Here is a 21,848-nt window from a genome sequence, read left to right as displayed (position 1 = left end):
TTGGTTTTTTGGGACAAACTGAATAAACACATTGAAACTATTCCGGATAACGCGGTGCATATATTAGCTGGGGATTTCAATCTTCCAATGGATGCAACTTTAGATAGAGACTCACATTGCCCCTTTAAGTCAACAAAAGCACATAAAGCTTTTCTCAATCTGTGTAAACGCTTTAACTTGGTGGATACTTGGAGACTCCAAAATCCCACTGAGAGGGACTATACTTTTTACTCTTCCCCGCATGACTCGTATTCCCGGATTGACTTTCTCCTAATAACCCAGAATGGCGTCCCTAGACTAGAATCTACAACCATTGAACCTTGTGTATTGTCTGATCACTCGTGCATCTCCTTATCAATTGCTAATGTCAAACCATCCTCTCGTCAGACATCTTGGCGTTTGAATGATGAAATCCTAAATAGTGATAAGCACCGGTCAACAATCCAACAGGCGATCTCTTCCTACCTTCAGATCAATAAACAGGGGGACACATCCGATCTAATTAGGTGGGAAGCTTTGAAAAGTACTATAAGGGGAGTGTGTATCAAGATTAGATCAGCGATGAATAAAACTTTTATTGCAAAGTTGGAGGCCTTGGAGATAGATATTAGGAAACTAGAGATTAGACATTTAAAAGATAGGGATGCCTTGTCTCTTGCTGCGTTGGCAAACAAAAAATATGAATATAATAAAATAGTTAGCGAGAGAGCGGGAGTCTGGCTTGATAAGGGTAGGCGGTTTAAGCTTTGTGAGTCTAATAAGGCAGGAAAGTCCCTAGCCTCATACTTGAAGTTCAAGGTTCAGAAGAACTCTATTAGTGTCATTAAGGATGCATTGGGGCACTCGCATTCAGAGCCAGACAGAATAACAGAGGTGTTCAGAGTATTCTACGAGGATCTCTATGCTAAGAATGAGGCGGTGGAGGAATCCAGGATTAAGGAATACTTAGATGAGTGTGATCTCCCACAGCTTTCGGTTGAGGACCGGGTCACTCTTAATGGTCCAATTAGCACTTCAGAGATAGAGACTGCAATTAAACGTCTAAAAATAGGGAAAGCTCCAGGCCCTGACGGGTTCACGGCTAAATTTTATAAAACCTCCCCCTCCCTTTTGGTCGAGCCCCTCCTACAGTTATTTCAAGGTATTAATAAATCAGGTGAGGTTAGAGGTACTTTGGCAGAAGCCATAATAGCTGTACTTCCTAAAGATGGGAAAGACCCCTCGCTGCCGAAAAATTATAGGCCAATTTCACTGATTAATATAGACTGCAAGCTCTTGGCTATGATACTCTCCGCTCGCCTCCAGGGGGTTCTCCCACAGTTGATCCACCCATCCGAAGCAGGCTTCCTTAAAAACCGGTTGTCCAGTGACAATACAAGGATTTTGGCGCACGTATTAGAAAAAGCGAAACTCCTAGACACGCCAACTGCAGCAATAACACTAGATGCTGAAAAAGCATTCGATAAGGTTGATTGGTCCTTCCTCCGCGCTGTCCTCCATCAATTCAACTTAGGGGAGTCATTCACTAGACTGGTAATGTCCCTTTATTGCTGCCCCTCGGCAAGAGTTAGGGCCGGTGGATCTTTTTCCTCCCCCTTTTGTTTACAGCAAGGCACGCGACAGGGCTGTCCCCTGTCTCCTTCGCTGTTCTTGTTGGCAATTGAACCGTTCTTATATCATATAAGGAATGATCCCAAGATAGCTGGTGTACCGTTTGGTGACTGCACTGTTAAATTAACGGCTTACGCGGACGATGTGCTTATTGTGTCAGAAAGAGCGGATGAGGCCATTCCGGCGCTCATGACTGATATTGAGGACTTTTCCAGAGTCTCTGGGTATAAACTCAATAAAGACAAAACGGAGGTCAAACTTCTGAACAGTGTTGGGGATAAAGGGATTATCGGGGACTCCGGTCTTACATGGCAGCCTCTGTGTTTTAAATACCTTGGGCTAGATTTCGATAAAGATTTGATCTCTACACTGAAAGTAAACGAAGACTTGACCCTGAAAAAGATTTCTACATTATTGGGTTGGCCTATACCTGTCTCTTCCCCTGTGTTTGACTCCTCAGTTCTGGTGTTGTCCCAGAGGCCGGCCAGCAGGCAGCGTGGCGCGCACACACTGAGACCACCATGATCACAGCTCAGATTGTGTATTTGAGAAGTGGCTGCTCTTGAAGTCTGCTTTTTAATGAGACGGACAAATGAGGTGATTAAAGGATGGTCATTAAGCTATCAGCATGAAACGATATTATAAGTAATGTGTGGAATGGAAATGGAAGTACATATTGACGAATAATAAGGTTTTATTGTAATAAACATGGGCAGGTTAGGCTAAACCTGTGAGTAGAGATGGAAATGTTCTATTTTCTACGTAAAATGTGTTCATTGGTAATTAATTGAAGCGAAATTCAAGTTAAAAAATGTTAGACCCCCTACATATGGCTGCCACCTCGCTACCATGTTTCCAGTTCACTGCTTGCCTTTGACAATCAGGTGCGTCCTGGCACTTACGTTATTGGCTTGCTTAAATGATAATTTGTGAGCGTGAAAGGCACAACCTGGTAAAGGGTGACCAGTGGAGATGGAGAGGTGGTACCCCAAAACTGCATTTCACCCGGACTTCTCTTTTGTGGTCCGTGGTCCGTAAAAGCCTGTGTTCAAGCAACAAATCAGCAGCTGGTGAGAGCCTCGTTGTCATAGCAAACAATCATTACTCCCGTCAAAATCTACTTACTCCCTAAGCCAGCTCAATGATGTCATCACTTAGATGCCATCATCACGCAGGTTCTACTATCAGAAGGCTTTGTTGTGCTCGGTGCCAGTGTTTTCCCACTATGCAAGCAGAGCACTCCTGCACGCGCCGCAGCGCCTTCGCAAGCGCGCGCGGTCCCTTCAGCGGGACTCCTTGCACATCGCTTGAAGCAGCCAGCTGTCACACAAGGTCAAATGCGAGGTGCAGGCAACTGAACTCAGCGAATGCCACAAGTTACCCCCAGAAGATGCTGGAACAGGGTACAGGCGACCCTACTTCTACTGGGCGTTTGGCTGTTTCTGTGCTATACGTACCTTTCAGTTTAGAAAAAGAGTGCCCAATGCAGTGGAGAGGCGCATTAATAACACGAATTAAAGCATGCGCGTGTGTAGTAGACACATCTAAGGAGCACGCTTGAACACGATTCTAGCACACTATTAAAATAAGATGTCATTCTAAGATCTATTTAAAGATCACGTTTATTATTTATAAAATAAAATGAATAAATAATAATAATAATAATAATAATTTAACAAGCATTTGCAATGCAATAGGTCTCGCATTTACGCTACTTTGAGCTATTGGCATTGTAAATGACAATACCTTTTATTTATGTTTTTAAAACCAAAACATAAATAAAAGGCATTGTCATTTAAAATGCCAATTGCTCAAACTCGCGTAAATGCGAGACCCATTGCATTGCAGATGCTTGTTTAAAGACCTGTGAAATACTCGGGTGCGGCTGTGTGTGCCCCGGACTGTCTCAGCCCAGGCTGACACACACAACAGCACAACAGTGGGGGGGGGGGGTTGGGGGGTGGAGGAGCTAAAGCCCAGTGTGTTTAAAAGTGCCTAAAGGCACGGGGGCGGGGCAAGAGGTGGCTTGTTCCAGCAGTCAATGTCAAAGTGAAAAATCAAAATGATTTTGGAGGTGGTGAGGTAGGCAACACTTGTGTAGCGCACGGCTATGCAAGATTATTTATGCACTATAGTTAGAAGAGTTTGGGATAAGGGGCAAGCGCGAGTTCAATAATAAAAGTGGGTTCAATATTAAGAGCGAGTTGTTCACTGATCACTTTTCAGTCATGAATTAGGAGTGTGGTCAGGTCGCACTTAATCCTCGCCGCCTTGAGATCACTGGCCGACCTCATACAATTTGTTGGCCCGAGTCCGTTGCCCTGTGGTCATGTGTCCACTTGTGTAAAGCTCTCCTCTGGCTGGCAGTCACAGCAAAGAGGACAATGATTGAATGGGAAATGTTTCAGAGTCCAGTGCTTTGTAAAGAAGAGAACACTTTCAAAGGAACACTTTACCTGCTCGACAGACTTAAGTCTCACAGCCTGTTAAAACCACACTGTCGTTTTTAGGTGGGGCGGGTGGTGGGAGAGGGGACATGAGCCTGAGGTGACAAAGTGATCTGCTCCACTGGGCCATTTGACAATGGAGTACCAGGCGGGGTCACCCCGCCGGGGAGGGCGCACGCCCCATGTGAAGAGGCGAAATCAGCTCAAGATTACAGAGCGGATTAACAGAGGTGGAGCAGAGAGTCAGGGCTGGGGAGGGCGACGACTCATCCTAAAAAGAAAACGAAAATAAGTTTGGGAACCGCGTCCCCTCCCCCTCCATGACCAGTCCCCGGAGCACAGCAGCTTCCTTTGTGCTGCTTGTGACCCTGTAATTATGAGTGCAGGAACCAAGCCGGGCGCTCCCCTTGTGCTGGTATCAAGCCTCACAGCCTAACAATGGAAAGGGGAGAGCGAGGGCAGATCTGGGAAAAAGGCAGAGAGGGTGATGGCACAGGGAAAGAGGAGCGGCCTGGAAATACTGAAGGAAAGCACGGAGACACCGCAGGGCTGGGAAAAGGATCCCGGCAAGAGCGCAGAGGCACGGAGTGGGTATGGCAGAGGCACGGGAGTGAGATGGCGCAGAGTGAAAGGGATCAGTACTCGGGTGCAGCTGTGTGTGTGCCCGGGACTGTCACAGCCCGGGCTGACACTCACAATGGGGGGACGGGGCAAGAGGTGGCTTGTTCCAGCAGTGGAACCGATGTCAAAGTGAAAAAGCATTTGCAATGCAATAGGTCTCGCATTCACGCGAGTTTGAGCTATTGGCATTGTAAATGACAATGTTTTTTTTATATATGTGTTGCTTTTGAAAACCCAAATAAAAGGCATTGTCATGTATAATGCCAATAGCTTACACTCGCGCAAATGCAAGACCTCTTGCATTGCAAATGCTTGTTAAGGCCTGTCATTACACTGTATTTGTGGCATAGGTAGCCTGGGAGGTTCTGCCGCTCTCTTTGAACGTTACACTGTGTGGTAGCTTCATGGTCTCGGACTTAAACACACACCATGAGAAGGAAGGAGCTGCTATTTAGCAAGAACATTTGCGCTAAATTTAGCTGACCTTTTTGGTAGTGGACGCGAATGAATGTGAAATGTTTACTAGCAATTAAAGGCATACTAGTTTAGGGCTATAGCCGTTGAATCAACTTTTAGGGAGGAGTTTGTATAGGGTGACCAGACATCCTTGTAAAATCGAGAAAGCTCAATGTTTACTTGAACTGTGTTGATGGAAAAGTTCCAGAGGCTATATCCTAAAAAATGTTCGGTTTGTGCCTGTAAGTGTGTCTATCATGTTATGGTCATTAGGCAAGTTACTTCCGCATTCATACTGTGTCTGTTTGCGTGATTTTGTCTTATGTCGTTTTCCTTAATGCCTTGCACTATATTCCGAGCACACAGGGGCGGTTCCTGGTGATGGGCAGAGGGGCACATGCATTAGTGCCAGTACAGGGTAGAATTTATTCTAAGCAGGCTACATGCAGACATGGTGACAGCCCGGGTCTGCAATAATGGAGATCGCCAGGGACCACCCTTTTATAACGTGATAAATGTCCTACTGTTTTAAGCAGCACCGGGCTTGCACAATATTAGCTCAGTACTTCCCGGGGCTGCCTGCCTGCTAACTCCAAAGCTGCCTCTCATCATTACCCCACCCTTTCTGAAGTCGTCACCCAACCTAGTGACGAGTTAGGAAAGGGAGGGTCACATGCTGTAAACAGAATACAGTGCGCGCTTGTAAAAGAAGTGCTATTAGCATCACTCTTCTGCCAGGCACCTGCATTTATTTTAATTTTACATTTTTAATGCAGTTTTTGATTAAAAAGTGCTGGCGCTGAGCCCAGCTGCATGCAGCTTGTGGTCTGCAGCAGAATCTCTCCGTGTTTCTGGGAGTAGAGGAAGGCTGTTGATACCGAGGGCAGAACACGGCTGCCGCTTGTCAAAGCAGCTGGCGAGGCAAGGTCACCCTGCGACTGTTCCCCAACCTTCAAAGGGGTCAACACGTAGGCTCCTGAGCCCAGCCCTCAGTATGACGAACGGCCCGGTGTCGTGTGCTCGCAGGGGGGTTCCTGGTGATGGGCAGAGGGGCAACGCTCCTCCAACTTTACAAGCCTCACAGCCTACATATACATAGGCCACAGGTCCCCAGCGCTTTGCCGGCCCCACCAGCTCAAAATCCGTGTTTCCGGAAAGTGGCAGTCTTGACTGCCACCTCCTGTTTACCAACAGCACCCTCCGTGCCAGCCTTCACCAAGGAAGTCCTTATTGGAGGCCGGCATAGGGGTTGCTGTTGGCTAACAGGAGACTGTGTGGAGGTGCTGGATTCTGGGCTGGTGGTGCCGGCAAAGTGCAGGAGACCCGCGGTCTATGTAGATGTAGGCCAGTCGTCGGTGGGCGGAAGGAATTAAGCAAAAGCGGCTGGATCCGTATTCGTCCCTGTCACTGGGGGAACCGGACACGGTACTGCTGCATGATAGGCTGCCGCTGGCGGCGGCAGGGGGAGAACAATGGCAGGCCGTTGAAAATGAAAAAAACTAAAATAAGCACAAAAGAGGGCACCGCGCTAAAGCATGTAGCGTGGCGCCCGTGCATGTGAAAGTTTAAAAGAAACAAGGCAGAAAAGGAAAAAATTCTTGTTGCATTGAAAACCGGCCGAGTGTGCATACGATATCACCAGTGACAGTCCATATATTCCTCGCAGACGTTCGTCATTTCCCAGTATGAACTTGCATGATAAAAACGACGAAAACCAAGCTTTCTGTTTTTCCTAGGGTTAAATGTATTTACCAAGATCCGTGATTGATGTGAGCTGCGAGCTTCACGTCTGCAGCCAGCCCTGCGTTTGCAGCGCTCGGGAACAGATTGCGCGTTTTGCTCGAGGCCCGGCCTCTGCCAGCTGGGAGACAATCAGCGCGCGCTCTGCGCGCTCGCGGCTGCCATTATGAATTAAGGATTGGCATCACCTGGGTAGTTTCACAGAACCATTTAGTGATCTGATAGGCTGCTCGTTCTACCAATATTTAAAACATACACAAGCATTGGCCGCACGCGCGCCTCGCGCTTGAAGTTAAAAAAAAAGAAAAACAAGCCCAGCGGAGCGTGGCGCGCGCGCGCGCTTGGGGGCGGGGGAGCGGACCCTTTGAAGTGCTCCCAAAAGGCGGATTGCATGGCGGCACAATGCGCGTGATTGGGCGCGTGCTAGCCATGCAATCCGCTTTTTGGGAGCACTTTTGAAACCCGTATTCTATAGTCTCGCTTTGCAATCGCTTACGCGATAGCAAGGCGAGACCTAAAAACCAGCTGCTGATTTGTTGCTTGAACACAGGCTTTTACGCGCAAGATCCAGGCTCTGCGTGATAAGCTGTGGATCTTCCTGGTTCAGTCTTTTTATGCTGTTCGACACACGGAGGGCTGGAAATGGATGATCAACAGAAAATACAAGCAGGTATGTGCTCTCGCTTCATCGCTGCGCATTCGTAATTATCCGCTTGCAAGTAATTGTTTATACGTTTTGGGATGAAGTAGATGGGTTTATTAACCATAGATGTGGCGATTTTATGCTCGAACGTTTTAAAATGTCAAACATGGCGGGGAGGAAAGGTAGATAGTGACGCCTTTCTCCGAGGTCAAGCAGAAATGCCTCGGAGAAACGCAGCGTCATGTTCGGATTCGGGGGCGTGTTTTTCTTTCTCTCCTCTTGCCATTGGCTGGAATGTTTACATTCCAGAGGAGAGAAAGAAAGTAAAAAACACGCCCCGAATCCGAAAAAGACGGGGCTTCTTTGGAGAGACAAAGCTCTTCTCCAATGGCTGACCAGCATTTAAGAGGCCAGCTAATGGAGAAGAGGGAAGAATAGGTGGGGGGGGTAAAGCCCCACTTCTAAAACGTTAAATCTCGCGAGCGAGACTGCGCAAGCGCAGCCTTCGCTAGCCAAGACCTAAAAATGTGCAAAATGCTGTGAGGCAGAAATAGGAACATTTGTTAAATGATAGTTATCATGTAAACATAGATAAGAACCCACAGTCAATATCCATAGATCTTCTATTATATTATTCAAGGACTGTCCAAAGTAAAAGAAAATGTCAATGTTTCGACCCCAGGGTGTAATTCAAGTGGGGGGGTCACCATCAGGACGATCAAGGACTTTAAAAACAGAAAAAAGAGGGCCAAGAGTGGGACCATGTTAGATGACAGTTACGTATTGAGGGGGAAAAACACGTTTATCTTCGAGTCTTAATGAAGGTATGGGTGAGATATAATAATGGAAAATCTGTTAAAAATAAAACAATAATTACAATTCTTGGCCTTCAGCAAAGTGGATGCATCAAAGAGCAAACTCACTCAAAAACAACGTTACGTTGCACCCACACGGTGCCAAGGGGATTACTTGATGCTATATCGCCAAAACCTAAAGAGAACACAAATGGAACAATGGAACCATCCATGGAACAACCCAAGCTGTGTGTAGCCAGACTTAGCAAAGAGAATTTTAATTAAAAATAAGATCGAAAGCTTAAAAGTGCAAAATGGTATGAATACCTCTCACAGAATGGGATAAAGTCTTCTTCTGTATAGCATTCAACTTTCAGATTTCCCATGAATAGAAATACAAAAACATCATGGCCGACACCTCCTTAACTATCAAGAACATGCCTTTATTGCGTGGGCTTCAGAAAAATGATCCAGTGGCTTCTCGTTTCCTGTCCAGGCCTTCAAAAATACAACAGAGCTTGCCATATAAGACTCATCTAGCGTACTACTGTCACTCTAGAACAATATTTCCCACACGGTGAAGATGGTGTGTTCATCATGTAGCCAGACTCTTTAGCTGCTTAACCACATTCTGCATGGATGCAGAACTACATTTAGACTCATATGTACAACCCACCAGCCATTCTGTAATCACAGCATTAAAAAACATAACCAAAGGCAGACAAGTTCATCCCACCTAAAGCTCATTCTGCAGGCATATTTACAAGGGGTTTGCATCATCGGAACGTCACTTTTTCCGATGTTCCAGTGGCGCAATGCCCTGCTCCATATTTACAAAGCTGCGATAAGCCACTTTGCGTGGCTTAATGCTGCTTTGTAAAAATAGTACCCGTTCACGCAGGTATCTGCATGAAAGGGTTGTGTATGGGTGTTGCTGTCGGCGTTCCACCACAACACCCATTGCTTTTTGCCGCTGCCCCAGATTTACAAGGATGTGCAAATCTGAGGCAGCGCCAAAAACGAATGGCATGCAAGAGCAGGCGTTAGATTGGCACAATGAGGAGAAATACTTTTCTTTCTCCTTGTTTTTGCTCTATGGATGCTGCAGAATGCCTTTAAAGATTGTTTATGTGCAGGAAGGTGTTTCTTCGTGCACATAAACAATCATCCCTGAGCGCATGCACCCTTGCACAATGGTGCAAGGGTGCCTGCATTGCAGGGAATCATCCCTGCAACGCAAGCACCCTTGCCCTATGGCACATGGTTGTCTGAATTGATGCTAGGCAGCTTTTTTTAGCACCAGTGCAAGGGAAAACATGGGGTGCGCTGTATTCTTGTCAATAGGGTGCATTCTTGCATTTTTTAAATGACGTGGCACTGCTGAATTCTGTGCAGTGCCGTGCTGCGCCATTTCCTTGTAAATATCACCCTCTGTTTCAAATCCACCAGGGAAACATTTAAAAGGAACAGACCACCTCCAAACCCACCCCAAACTCTCAATCAGCCTGGTGTAGGCTGGGAATATCGAATCCCTAATATTGACGTGACCAAATATTCTTACCACAAAGATCAATGGACGAAACATCAAGTTTCTAAACCTAACTCCACACATATCTACCTCGGTGATATATATATTGTCAGAGAATAACACATCCATAGTTCTTTATGTGTCAATTTACCTTTTGATATCTTGTCCCTCGATATTGTGGCAACAATATTCTGTCCTGTCGAAATTTGGGATTTGATATTCCCTGATTCACTGCTACAATCCTGCAGCCCTGTGATTGACGCGCAGTCTGATCTGTTCATTGGCCCTTCATCTGCTGGACTTAGAAAGCGCGGTCTTGGATGCTCACTCTGTAACTGATAATACGGCGCAGATGCCTGGATATGTGAGTACCGTTGCAGATGTTCAATGTGCTGCTCTAATCTTGTACAAACCTTTCAAATGTTGCCCAGCCTCAAAAATGAAAAGGAAAAGAGAACTTAACATTTTTTGTGGGTTGGGAATGGGTGGCGCAATGCGCATGGCTACCAAACCGGCCTGATGCGTTCCAAGACTTTGACCACTCCTGGTAGATCTTTCTTGTCGCCCAGGTCTGCAGCTGCAGAGTGAATAGGGGTCTCATGTGCCCTTCCCAGGGGCCACATCTCAGACAGGGTCGGTATGGAGAAAAGCAGCCAGACTTGCAAGAGATGCAGCTGCATATTTTCAGATGTACACTCCAGAGTCAACCTCCAAATCAGTGCATACCCAGTCCTATATTTACAGGTATTCATTATGCACTCCTCTGTTGCAGAATATATGTAGGTTGATTTTTGTAAGTGCAGTTATGTGCATTAGAAAAAGCAGATTTAAGAAAGCTGCATACTCCTAGCATTGTATAAGCAGCCGAACAGGGAACACATCTTAGGGTCTGGCATAATGAGATTTCTGTATTCTCGTATGGCTTGAGTCATAATGTTTGCATGAGAGAGTGTGGTGAGAATTGTGTTCATTTAGGGTACAAAACAAGCAAGGGGAATCTATTTCACCTACAGTCTATACACAGAGGTGCTATATAGCAATGCATTGTGACTTTACAAAAATGTATTGTAAAATCTACATGATGGAAATATAAAAGACCCAGAAATTTCTCCGGATCAATGGTAAATGCTCAGAGGTCATAGGCCTGGCTGGCAGTCAGCAGGAAGCCCTTTAGTAACATGCAGGAATCAGATGTGAGCCCAGCTTTTTATACATAGAGCCCGAGACTCGTGGAGGCGTGGCGGGGGTGGTCTTCTGACCGCCCCATTACAATTAGGGCCATCGGACTGCCATTGCCCCACCGCAGCCGCAAGGGAACCCGTCGTTCCCTGGTGGTGTTGTGGCAGTCACAAAGCTGCAATATGCTTGGCGGGCCCACTGCAGTCCCGCCAAGCATATTACAAGTTTTCTCTCTGCCACTGTTTTCATGGTGGTCCCACCACTATGAAAACCGTGGCAGAGAGGAAACAAAGGAGGCCCACAGGCCACCCTGGTGCCTCACACCATGTGGATGCACACAGGAAGCACACCATGTGACCCCCTGTGTGCATGCACACCAGTTCTTGCACGACATGGACTTTACAGTCCATGCCGTGCTGGAACTGTTTTTGGCGTTTCCATTGCAGTGCCCATTTTTAGGAGCACCGCTGTGGGAACGTAAAACAAAAAGCCCACCAGACGCGAGAAAAACTCGTAATCTGGTGGGCTTCCCGACCATGGGTTTGGCGGTGCGGCAGTGTGGAGCACCAATTGCCATACTGCCAAACTTGTAATCAGGCCCTTAGTCATCATACCACACCACGTGGTGAAGAGATGGCGGGGCAAAGCAGGTCTCTGTAACTGTTGTGCAAACGGAGAAACCCTTGAAATGGCCTTAACAGTTTTCAGGATTTATGAACTTATGCAAATGTCTATCTTTCCATTTATGCAATGGATAAACATAGATATTGTGGAGTTACACTAAAAGGCATATGGGATAGGCCTCTTGTTAGACCTGGCATAATTGGTGTGTGTTTCCCCAGTATTTGTGCCTTTGCCTCCTGAGTTTTTGCTGTTCTAGATGCTTTGGGCACTTTGCCACTGCTGTTCAGTGCCAAAGTGCAAGTGCTACCTTTGTAAATGATGGTTATGGATTGGTGATTCCATGATTGGCATATTTGATTTACTATTCAGCCCCTAGTACAGTGCACTGTGTGTGCCCAGGGCCTGTAAATCAGTTGCTAGTGGGCGTGCAGCACTGATTTTGCTACCCATATAAGCAGCCTGTAAATGTAACTAAGGCCTGCCATTGCAGAGCCTGTGTGCAGTTTGGTACTGACATGTCGACTTGGCAAGTGCACCCACTTGCCAGGCCCTAACTTTACATGTTAGTCACTCCTAAGGTAGGCCCAAGGTACCTCTGTGGGCAGGGTGCAGTGTATGTGAAAGGTTGGACATTCCCTGATGTGTGTGGCATGTCCTTATAGTGAAATACTGCCAAATTCGTTTTTCACTATTGTAAGGCTATCTGTCCCAACAGGATAGAATCGGGAGTTTGCTTATAACATCTTATAGGCATAACTGCCCTTGGGAACAAGATAGGAAAATGAAGTTTAGTATGCCTGAACTCAGAATGTTAAGATGCATCTTTTAGTGAGGGTGATTTTTACATTCTGGGTTTGAAAATACTACTTTTAGAAAGTAGGTATTTTCTTGCTTAGCCATCCAGTGTGCCTCTGCTAGGATATGTATTGACTGTCTGGCTTTGGAGTGACAGGGGCTGGGGATGTGCATTCTGTTCAGACAGCCACTTCGGGGTTTGAGGTGTGTCCTGCCTTTCCAGGGTAAGTCAGGGCTGGGCTGAATAGACCTGGGCTGCATTCAGAGTGGAGGGGGAGATTTCTTTCACACCTGAATGGGCCTGGTCTGCCAAGTACAATGTGGTCTCCACCTCCTGCCAGGATGCTGCACCAGAGAGGACAGAACTGGTTTTGGCTGGGTAAAGGGCTTCTCTGCCACCATAGAACAAAGGATTTTGCTGTATAAATATTGGTGCCCGAACCCCAGAACTTTAGACTACTTCTGGAAATGAAGAGGAACCTCTGCCAAGGAGAAGAGCTGGAAGAAACTGGAGGAGGAGTACTGCCCCTTTGCTGGGTGCTGTCTGGGTTTCGCCTGCAGTGGCTGTTTCTGCCTAAGAGAAGAACTGTGTGTATCCTGCATGCAAAGGGTCTCCAAGGGCTTGAAGTGGAGCTTGACCTCTGTTCAAGAGGTCTTAGGAACAGCAAAGACCTCCCCATCCTTCTGGGCACCGTCTCTGGAACCGCTGGTTTCAGTTGCCGCAGAAGAAAAGGGCAACGAACTCTGTCACCGAGTCCGTCGCAGGATTCCGTGTCCTGAACGCATCGCAGAGAGCACTGCCTCGCTTCACAATGTAACCCTGGTCTCACCGACTCCATCAACAAGCTGCTGCTTGTACCGCGTCCTGTTGGCACCGCACTCCACACCACTTTGCTACACGTTGCACAGACGTCACCGACTCCGTTGCTGCCCGACTCAATCATCAACTGGCTCTGTCGGTGCTCCGTGACCTGCCAGCACTGCATCGAGCACCATCTCACCCTGCAACGCAAGCCTTGGTCTCACCGACTCCGTCAATGAGCCGCTGCCTGCACTGAACCGTGAGGACACTTCCATTTCACATCTACCGCGACGGTTGCCCCGACCGACTTGCATCAGCGCGTTGGCTGCAACAAGAAAAGTACTGTCTCCAAATCTGTCGAAGCTTTAGCTGACCCGTACCAACTCGGTTGACTGGAATTGTTAGACACTGTCATGTTTAGTATCGCTGTAGCCCCGAAAGGAGCTACCTAGTCGGAGGAACTGTGTTTTCACAATATTCCTGCAATTTAAAGGTTATTTTGCACAGTAACTATTTTTACAGTATTGTATGATGGATTTTTGTCGTTTTTGGCCTTGTTGTTTTAGATAAAGTTTTGCTTATTTTTCTAAACGGGTGTGGTGTCCATTTGTTGGTTTGTGGCAGCAGGCTGCAAACCAGGCAGCAGGTGATCAGTCTGGATCACACTGGATTTACTGGGAGAATGATCTCCTGTATAGCAAGCATAGGGTTGCTGAGCCTGGGTCAGCACATGTGCCGGTCGTACCCCAGTGCTTCAGAGCCTTCCTACTGGGTCTGGGTCATGATGTGCCTTTGGCAGGGCACTTGGGTCAAGATAAGACCTTTGAAAGGCTTGTCACCCACTTTTACTGGCCCCAAATTGCGTAAGAACTCTGACACCCATTGTAGGTCTTACCAGACTCGCCAAGCAAGTAGTAAGAGTGGGAGGAAGTGCAAGGCTCCTCTCCAACCTTTCCCTGTAGTCAGCACCACCTTTGAGAGGGTGAGTATTGACATTGTGGGGCCTCTGGATCCCAAGACAGCCATGGGCAACAGGCTCATCCTGGTGTTGGTGGACCATGCCACCCGGTACCAGGAAGCCATCCCTCTCCGGACTGTGACGGTCCCCGTGGTGGGTCGTGCGTTGATGGGGATTTTCAGAGAGGTGGTGTCTGACCGGAGTACCAACTTCATCTACAAGTATATGAAGTCCCTGTGTCAGGAGTGTAGTGTTACCTATAAGTGCACCACTCCTTACTACCCATCGCTTAGCTTTGGATTTGAATCTCTGGGGGCAACCGCTACCTAAGAAGCACTAACTCTCTCAGGCTTGAAACTCCTAGATTCGGAAAACAAAAAACGTACACACGATCCTTCTCCGGAGCAGCGCCAAGGATCTTGAGCGCCTTACCACCCAAGGTACGCTCAAACCCATCTACCCACTTCTGCAAAAAAAAGGTAAAAAAGATTCTAATGAATAGATTCCTGGCATAGACGTTCGGAGAGACAGGGCACAAGGGAGGTCTCAATGTCAGCAACTTCCAGATTGGTCAGAGGCACGTTGTTTACAGGAGAACCCTCGAACACTCTGATCCTCTGGGGATGTAGTTCTGAATAGTTTCAGAGCAACAGCAAATACCCATCATGAAGTTGTTAGAACATTGAAGACTAATGGAATATTTTTGGACCGACAGTTTTATAATTGGATATCTGTTGCAACAGCCCATTGTGGCTCTTTACTTGTGATGTATCTGTGTCTATACCTTTCATTCAACCCTATGTATAGCACTTTGATACCCCTGGGTCATGTGAACGCTTTATAAAACGCCCTAAATAAAATAAAGGTAATGAGCTGGTTGAGAGATTCAACCGGACCCTGAAGGGCATGATTATGGGTCTTGGTGAACCTATGAGGCATAAGTGGGATGTCCTATTACCATGCCTGTTGTTTGCTTACAGGGAGGTACCGCAGAAGTCCTTGGGGTTCAGTTCCTTTGAGCTCCTGTATGGCCATCCTGTAAGGGGACCTCTAAGTCTTGTCAAAGAAAGCTGGGAGGAAGCTCCCAGTAAACCACACCAGGATGTATATAGCTACATGCTGGCCTCCAGGAACCAGGCTAAGCACTTCAGGCAACTTACTCAGGCAAATCTGGAAGCCAGCCAGGAAGAGAAGAAACGGTGGTGTGATCAGAATGCCACTCTGATCGAGTTTCAGCCTGGACAGAAATTATAGGTCATGGCCGCAGTGGAGCCTTATCCGCTCCAGAATAAGTGGACTGGGCCATTTGAAGTGGTGGAGCGCAAGAGTAAAGTCACCTACTTGGTGGACTTGCAGTCTCCAAGGAACCCTTTGCGGGTCCTGCATGTGAACCGCCTTAAGCCCCACTTGGTGTCACTCAGTGGTGTGTCCATGATGTAGACACTGGGAACCAGTCTTCCTGTGAAGCATAATATTTACAGAGTGACTGACAGGGTCAAGGCTTGCATCAAGGAGGAGGTCTCCAAGATGTTAGCTCTAGGGATGATTGAGCCCTCAAACAGCCCTTGGGCCAGGCCAGTGGTGTTAGTCCTAAACGCTGCCGCACACGGTGTCATGCCAGAACTCCCGTTCTGTGTGGACTACCGAGGGCTCAATTAATTTACCAGGACTGATGCACAACCCATCCCCAGAGCTGATAAGCTCATCGATCGGTTGGGAGCTGCCAAGTACCCCAGTACATTTGACTTAAAGTCTGGATACTGGCAGATTGCCTTAACTGATGGAGCAAAGAAGAGGTCAGCATTTTTAATGCCAGAGGGGCACTACCAATTCCGGGTGATGCCCTTTGGGTTGAAGATTACCCCTGCCACCTTTCAGAGGTTGGTCAACCATCTGTTTGCCGGACTGGAGGATTTCAGTGCCGCCTACCTGGATGACATCGCAGTGCTCAGTGCCACTTGGGAGGAACATCTGCACCATCTCTGGGAAGTGTCAAAGGCACTGCAGTGGGCAGACCTCACGATCAAGGCAAGCAAGTGCCAGATCCGTCAGGGTTCAGTGTTGTACTTGCGACAGCAGGTAGGGAGCGTTCAGGTGGTGCCCCTACAGCCCAAGATTGATACAATTCTGGCTTGGGAACCCCCTAAGACCCAGACAGAGGTGGGTTCAAGGGTTATGGCTCCATTGTGCCCCCTTGACAGAGCTGACTTCCAGGAAGCAGCCCAGGATGGTGAACTTGACTGACTCCTGCCAAAACGTTTTTTATGCCCGGAAATCTGCCATGTGCACGGCGCCCGTGTTCAAGGCACCCAACTTCTCACAGGAATTGGTGGTGCAGACAGATGCTTCAGAGCAAGGTGTGGTGGCGGTGCTCTCACAGCTAAATGAGGAGAGCCTAGACAACCCGTAGCCTTCATTAGTAGGAGGTTACTTCCACAGGAACAGAGGTGGAGTGCGATTGAGCGTGAGGCTTTTGCTGTGGTCTGGGTGCTGAAGAAGCTGAGGCCCTATTTGTTTGGGACTCACTTCCGGGTTCAGACCGACCACAGGCCCCTCAGATGGTTGATGCAGATGAGGGGTGAGAACCCAAAGTTGGTGAGGTGGTCCATTTCCCACAAGGGATGGACTTCACGGTGGAACACTGCCCTGGTACAGAACACGCTAATACTGATGGTCTGTCCAGATTTTTCCACCTTAGTGAAGAGAACTTCCAAGAGGATGTGTAGTTCTCTCCACATTTCAGCTGGAGGGAACACGTGTTGAACCTGGCATCATTGGTGTGGGTTTCCCCTGTATTTTTGCCTTTGCCTCCTATGTTTTTTTCTGTGGATTGAACTTTGTTTTGATGCTCTAGATGTTTTTGGCACTTTGCCACTGCTGTTCAGTGCCAAAGTGCAAGTGCTCCCTTTGTAAATTATTGTTATAGATTGGTGATTCCATGATTGGCATATTTGATTTACTAGTCAGTCCCTGGTGCAGTGCACTGTGTGTGCCCAGGGCCTGTAAGTCAAAGGCTGCTAATGGGCCTGTAGCACTGATTGTGTCACCCACATAAGCAGCCTGTGAATGTAACTCATGCCTGCCATTGTAGATCCTGTGTGCAGTCCGATTCTGCCATGTTGACTTGGCAAGTGCACTCACTTGCGAAGCCCTAACCTTCCCTTTTCTTACATGTTAGTCACTCCTAAAGTAGGCCCAAGGTACCCCTGTGGGCAGGGTGCAGTGTATATGAAAGGTGGGACATGCCCTGATGTGTGTGACATGTCCTGATAGTGAAATACTGCCAAATTCGTTTTTCACTATTGTAAGGCTATCTGCCCTCATAGGATAGAATGGGGAGTTTGGTTATAACATCTTTTAAGCATAAATGCCCTTGGGAACAAGATAGGAAAATAAAGTTTAGTATTCCTGAACTCAGAATGTTGAGATGCATCTTTCAATGAGGGGGATTTTTACCTTCTAGGTTTGAAAATACCACTTTTAGAAAGTAGGTATTTTCTTGCTCAGCATCCAGTGTGCCTCTGCTAGGTTGTTTATTGACTGTCTGGCTTTGGAGTGACAGGGGCTGGGCATGTTCATTCTGTTCATACAGCCACCTGGGTGAGTCAGGGCTGGACTGAATAGACCTGGGCTGCATTCAGAGTAGGGGGGAGATTTCTTTCACACCTGAATGGGCCTAGTCTGCCAAGGACAATACTGTCTCCACCTCCTGCAAGGAAGTTGCACGAGAGAGGATAGAACTTGTTTTGGCTGGGCACAGAGCTTCTCTGCCACCAGAGAACAAAGGATGTTGCTGTATAAATATTGGGGCCCAAACCCCAGAACTTTAGACTACTTCTGGAAATGAAGAGGAACCTCTGCCAAGGAGAAGAGCTGGAAGACACTGGAGGGGGAGTACTGCCCCTTTGCTGTGTGCTATCTGGGGTTGGCCTGCAGTGGCTGTTTCTGTCAAGGAGAAGAACTGTGTGTGTATCCTGCTTGAAAAGTTTCTCCAAGGGCTTGAAGTGAAGCTTGCCACCTGTTCAAGAGGTCTCAGGAGAAGCAAAGACCTCACCATCCTTCTGGGCATCGTCTGGAACCGCTGGTTTCAGTCGCTGCAGAAGAAAAGGGCAACCGACTCTGTTACCGTGTCCGTCGCAGGATTCCGTGTCCTGAAGGCACTGCAGAGAGTACCACCTCACTTCACAATGCAACCCTGGTCTCACCGACTCCGTTAACTAGCATCTGCCTGTACCGCATCCTGTGGGCACCGCACTCCGCACTGCTTTGCTACACGCTGAACAGATGTCACCGACTCTGTCGCTGCCCGACTCAAACATCAACCGGCTCCTTTGTCGCACTGTGACCTGCCAGCACTGCATCGAGCACCGTCTCGCTCTGCAATGCAAACCTTGGTCTCACCGACTCCGTCAACGAGCCGCTGCCTGCACCGAGCCGCGGAGACACCGCACACAGCAACGCTTCCATTTCACATCGCAACCGCAGCGGTTGCCCCGACCGACTTGCAACGGTGCGTTGGTCCCAACAAGAAAGGTACTGTCTCCGAGTCGACGCTTTAGCTGACCCGTACCAACGTGGTTGGCTGGAATTGTTAGACTCTGTTGTGTTTGGTATAGCGGTAGCCCCAAACATAGCTACAGAGTCGGAGGAACTGTGTTTTCACGTTATTCCTGCAATTTAAAGGTTATTTTGCACAGTAACTATTTTTATAGTATTGTAGGTTGGATTTTTGTCATTTTTGGTCTTGTTGGTTTCGATAAAGTTTTGCTTATTTTTCTAAATGGATGTGATGTCCATTTGTAGTGTTTTCACTGTGTTACTGTATTCATGCACAAATGCTTTACACACTGTCTCTGAGATAAGCATGTCTGCTCGTACCAAGCTACCAAGGGGGTGAGCAGGCATTTTAGAAGTGTATCCCCCTTACCCTGACTAAGATGAAGGGTCCCTACTTGGACAAAGGTCCCTACATCTGGCAACTAGAGACCCCCATTTCTAACACCTCTCATATAAATGGGAACAAGTTTGTGGATCCTGGTCAACCGCAGAAATCTTACGTAAGAAATCTATACTGCTGATGGGTTGAATTTGGGCTGCCTTTTTATCAACATCATCTCTCCCTTGTTTCAAGTTTGGCTTATCATCTTGTGACTGATCCCAAATGGACCTTTGGAAAATCCCGTACCAAATTTATCAGCACTTTGTGCAGGGTTTTGTGGTGCAAATTAGCGCAAAGTGTTGATTGAGGTATTTACTTTCCAGATATTTACGGGACCGAATAGTCTTACCACAATATCAATGGACAAAAGATTGAAAGGTATGTTTTCTGTACATTTTCGATACCTAACTCCACACCTCCCTACCTTGGTGGTATATATAGCTTATAGATATGCAGATGTGGTGGAAATGTGTTTTGCACTGGAAAGTAGCCCTAAAGCAATATAAAGTAGCACTTTGTACTACTCTGTGCTACTTTGCATCAAGGTGGCATACGATTGGTGGAACAAGCACATTCCTTATTCACCACCCATATGTTCGATGAAAATCCCTATCTACTAACATGGGTAGACAGGGATTTGGATGACAAATTTCACCACCTCGAGAAAGGAGTAATGTTAGAGAAAACTTTTCTTTTCTCCAAAAGTTTACAAAGTTTGCATGTGTGCTGTAGTGTAGAACAAACATACAAATGTATAAAGGTGTTAAGCTCTGCCACATCATAGCGTTGTGTACTGGAAGGTTGCCCTTCAAATACAAAATCTGTGCTTGATATTACGCAAACACCCTTGCACTATATGCAACACTGAGCGTGCTGGAGCAAGGCAGCCCAAATGTTCCATTGCAGGGTAAGAGAAAAACGGTGATATATCTTAATAGACATGCTGCTGTTCTGCTCTCTCCCTCTCATGCAACACAGTACAGCAACTTGTGTTACTGCAACATTGAGTGAATTCGTTGTAAATTTGTCCCCTGGTTTGGCGTTTTCTCTTGGGCCCTGGGGAAGTCAGTGGTTATTGGGCAGTATCTGTTTTTGGGGCTCTCTTTTACCACTGAGGTCCAACGTCATTGGGTGCTACTGCATTCCAAACATGTAAACATGTTACTCATTGTACACTTGATTCTTCAAAGGTAGGTGGCTATGGAAGTCAATGCTTGATGCAAGAAGTGGTAGTAGGTTTGTAACTCTGATACAGTATGAACAGGGTCACTGGAAGTATGAACCAGAACCAGAGCATGTGCAGTGATGCCTCACTAATTTTGCAGGAAAGACAAATACTGCAATTTAAAAATGAAGCAAATTATGTGGTACATTTTGTTACATTGATACCTTTCTATTTTGACATACATTGTTGATGATATAAAGAGGTCTCTAAGCCATAGAAACTTTAGAGGTTCTAGTGGCACAGTGCACTAATGTGTCTACTGCAGGGGCCTGTGTTCGACCTCATGGTCAAAGGTTCAAATCCTGGTGTGTACACTCAGCCTTTCATCCATCGGAGGTCGATAAAATGAGTACCATTGAGTTGGGTAACAATAAACATCTGTTATTCAGATCCAAGATGCCTATGGGTGAACGTGCACTTACAAATGCACATGCTATGTTAGGTTTTGTTAAAAAGGCTGTGCTTGCTATAGGCATGTCCAGGTGTAGCTCAGGCGTGGATCACTTTCCGGGGCAATAAAAGCTGCAGGGGATGGAGAGTGGGCCATGGGCCTGGAGCGCCCAGGGTTTATTCTGCGTCTGTGCTAGGGACTCTGGAAGTAAGTCTTTCTGACACGAATCAGTCGTGCAGAACAGTATTGTGCATTTCACACTTGATACTGAAGTATATTACTAGGAAGCACTTCAGTATTTAAAATATTAGATGTTACAAAGACATGCAATATGTTGGCATTTCTCTGAACTCACATGGCCTTCTTGACATGCTGGGCAAAAGTGCGTATTTTTTTTCTTGTGAAAACTTCATAAAATGACACTTATGTACCAAAATGTGATTTCCCAGTATCTCGCGTCTCTTTTTTAACCCGAGCACCCATTTTAGTAAATAATTCTTGCGAGATAAGAGCAGGAGACTGGTTCAAGTAGAAAATGTCTCTCTGCAAGATATTTTCTGTGCAAACCAGTCTCCCACTGGTATCTCACAAGAATTGTTAACTCAAGGTGCACACTGGGGCAGTGCTTAATTTGTAAAATAATAAGTGCCAGGGCCCAGGATATTTCTCAGACAGTAAGTGCAGTCTGCACCACCTACAGTCCGTGCCAGATACCAGTACCAACAGCACCTCCTTATCATTGCAGTCCTAAAAATGTAACAATTTGGCTACACTAGGTGACCCAAACCCGTAAGAATGGCCTAAGCACTCTCCTATTACTATTTTTAACAAGCAATTGGCAAAACAATAGGTTTTGCCTGCGCAAGTGCTTTGCCAATGTCTTTTAGGCAATCTGTGCAGCAGCGTGCAGTAGAGTACGGTAGAGTGGAGTGGAGTCGCATGGCGTAGAGTGGATTCATGTGGAGTGGCATGGCACAGAGTGGATTCACATAGCGTGGCATGGAGTGGCATAGAGTGGCTTGGAGTGGCATAGAGTAGAGTGAGGTGGCATAGAGTGGCGTGGCATAGTGTAGAGTGGAGTGGAGTTATGTAGAG

This window comes from Triturus cristatus, chromosome 4_2 (genome assembly GCF_964204655.1).
Source record: "Triturus cristatus chromosome 4_2, aTriCri1.1, whole genome shotgun sequence".
Classification (NCBI taxonomy): domain Eukaryota; kingdom Metazoa; phylum Chordata; class Amphibia; order Caudata; family Salamandridae; genus Triturus; species Triturus cristatus.
The sequence above is the reverse complement of the archived record's forward strand: the minus strand, read 5'-3'. Positions refer to the sequence as shown.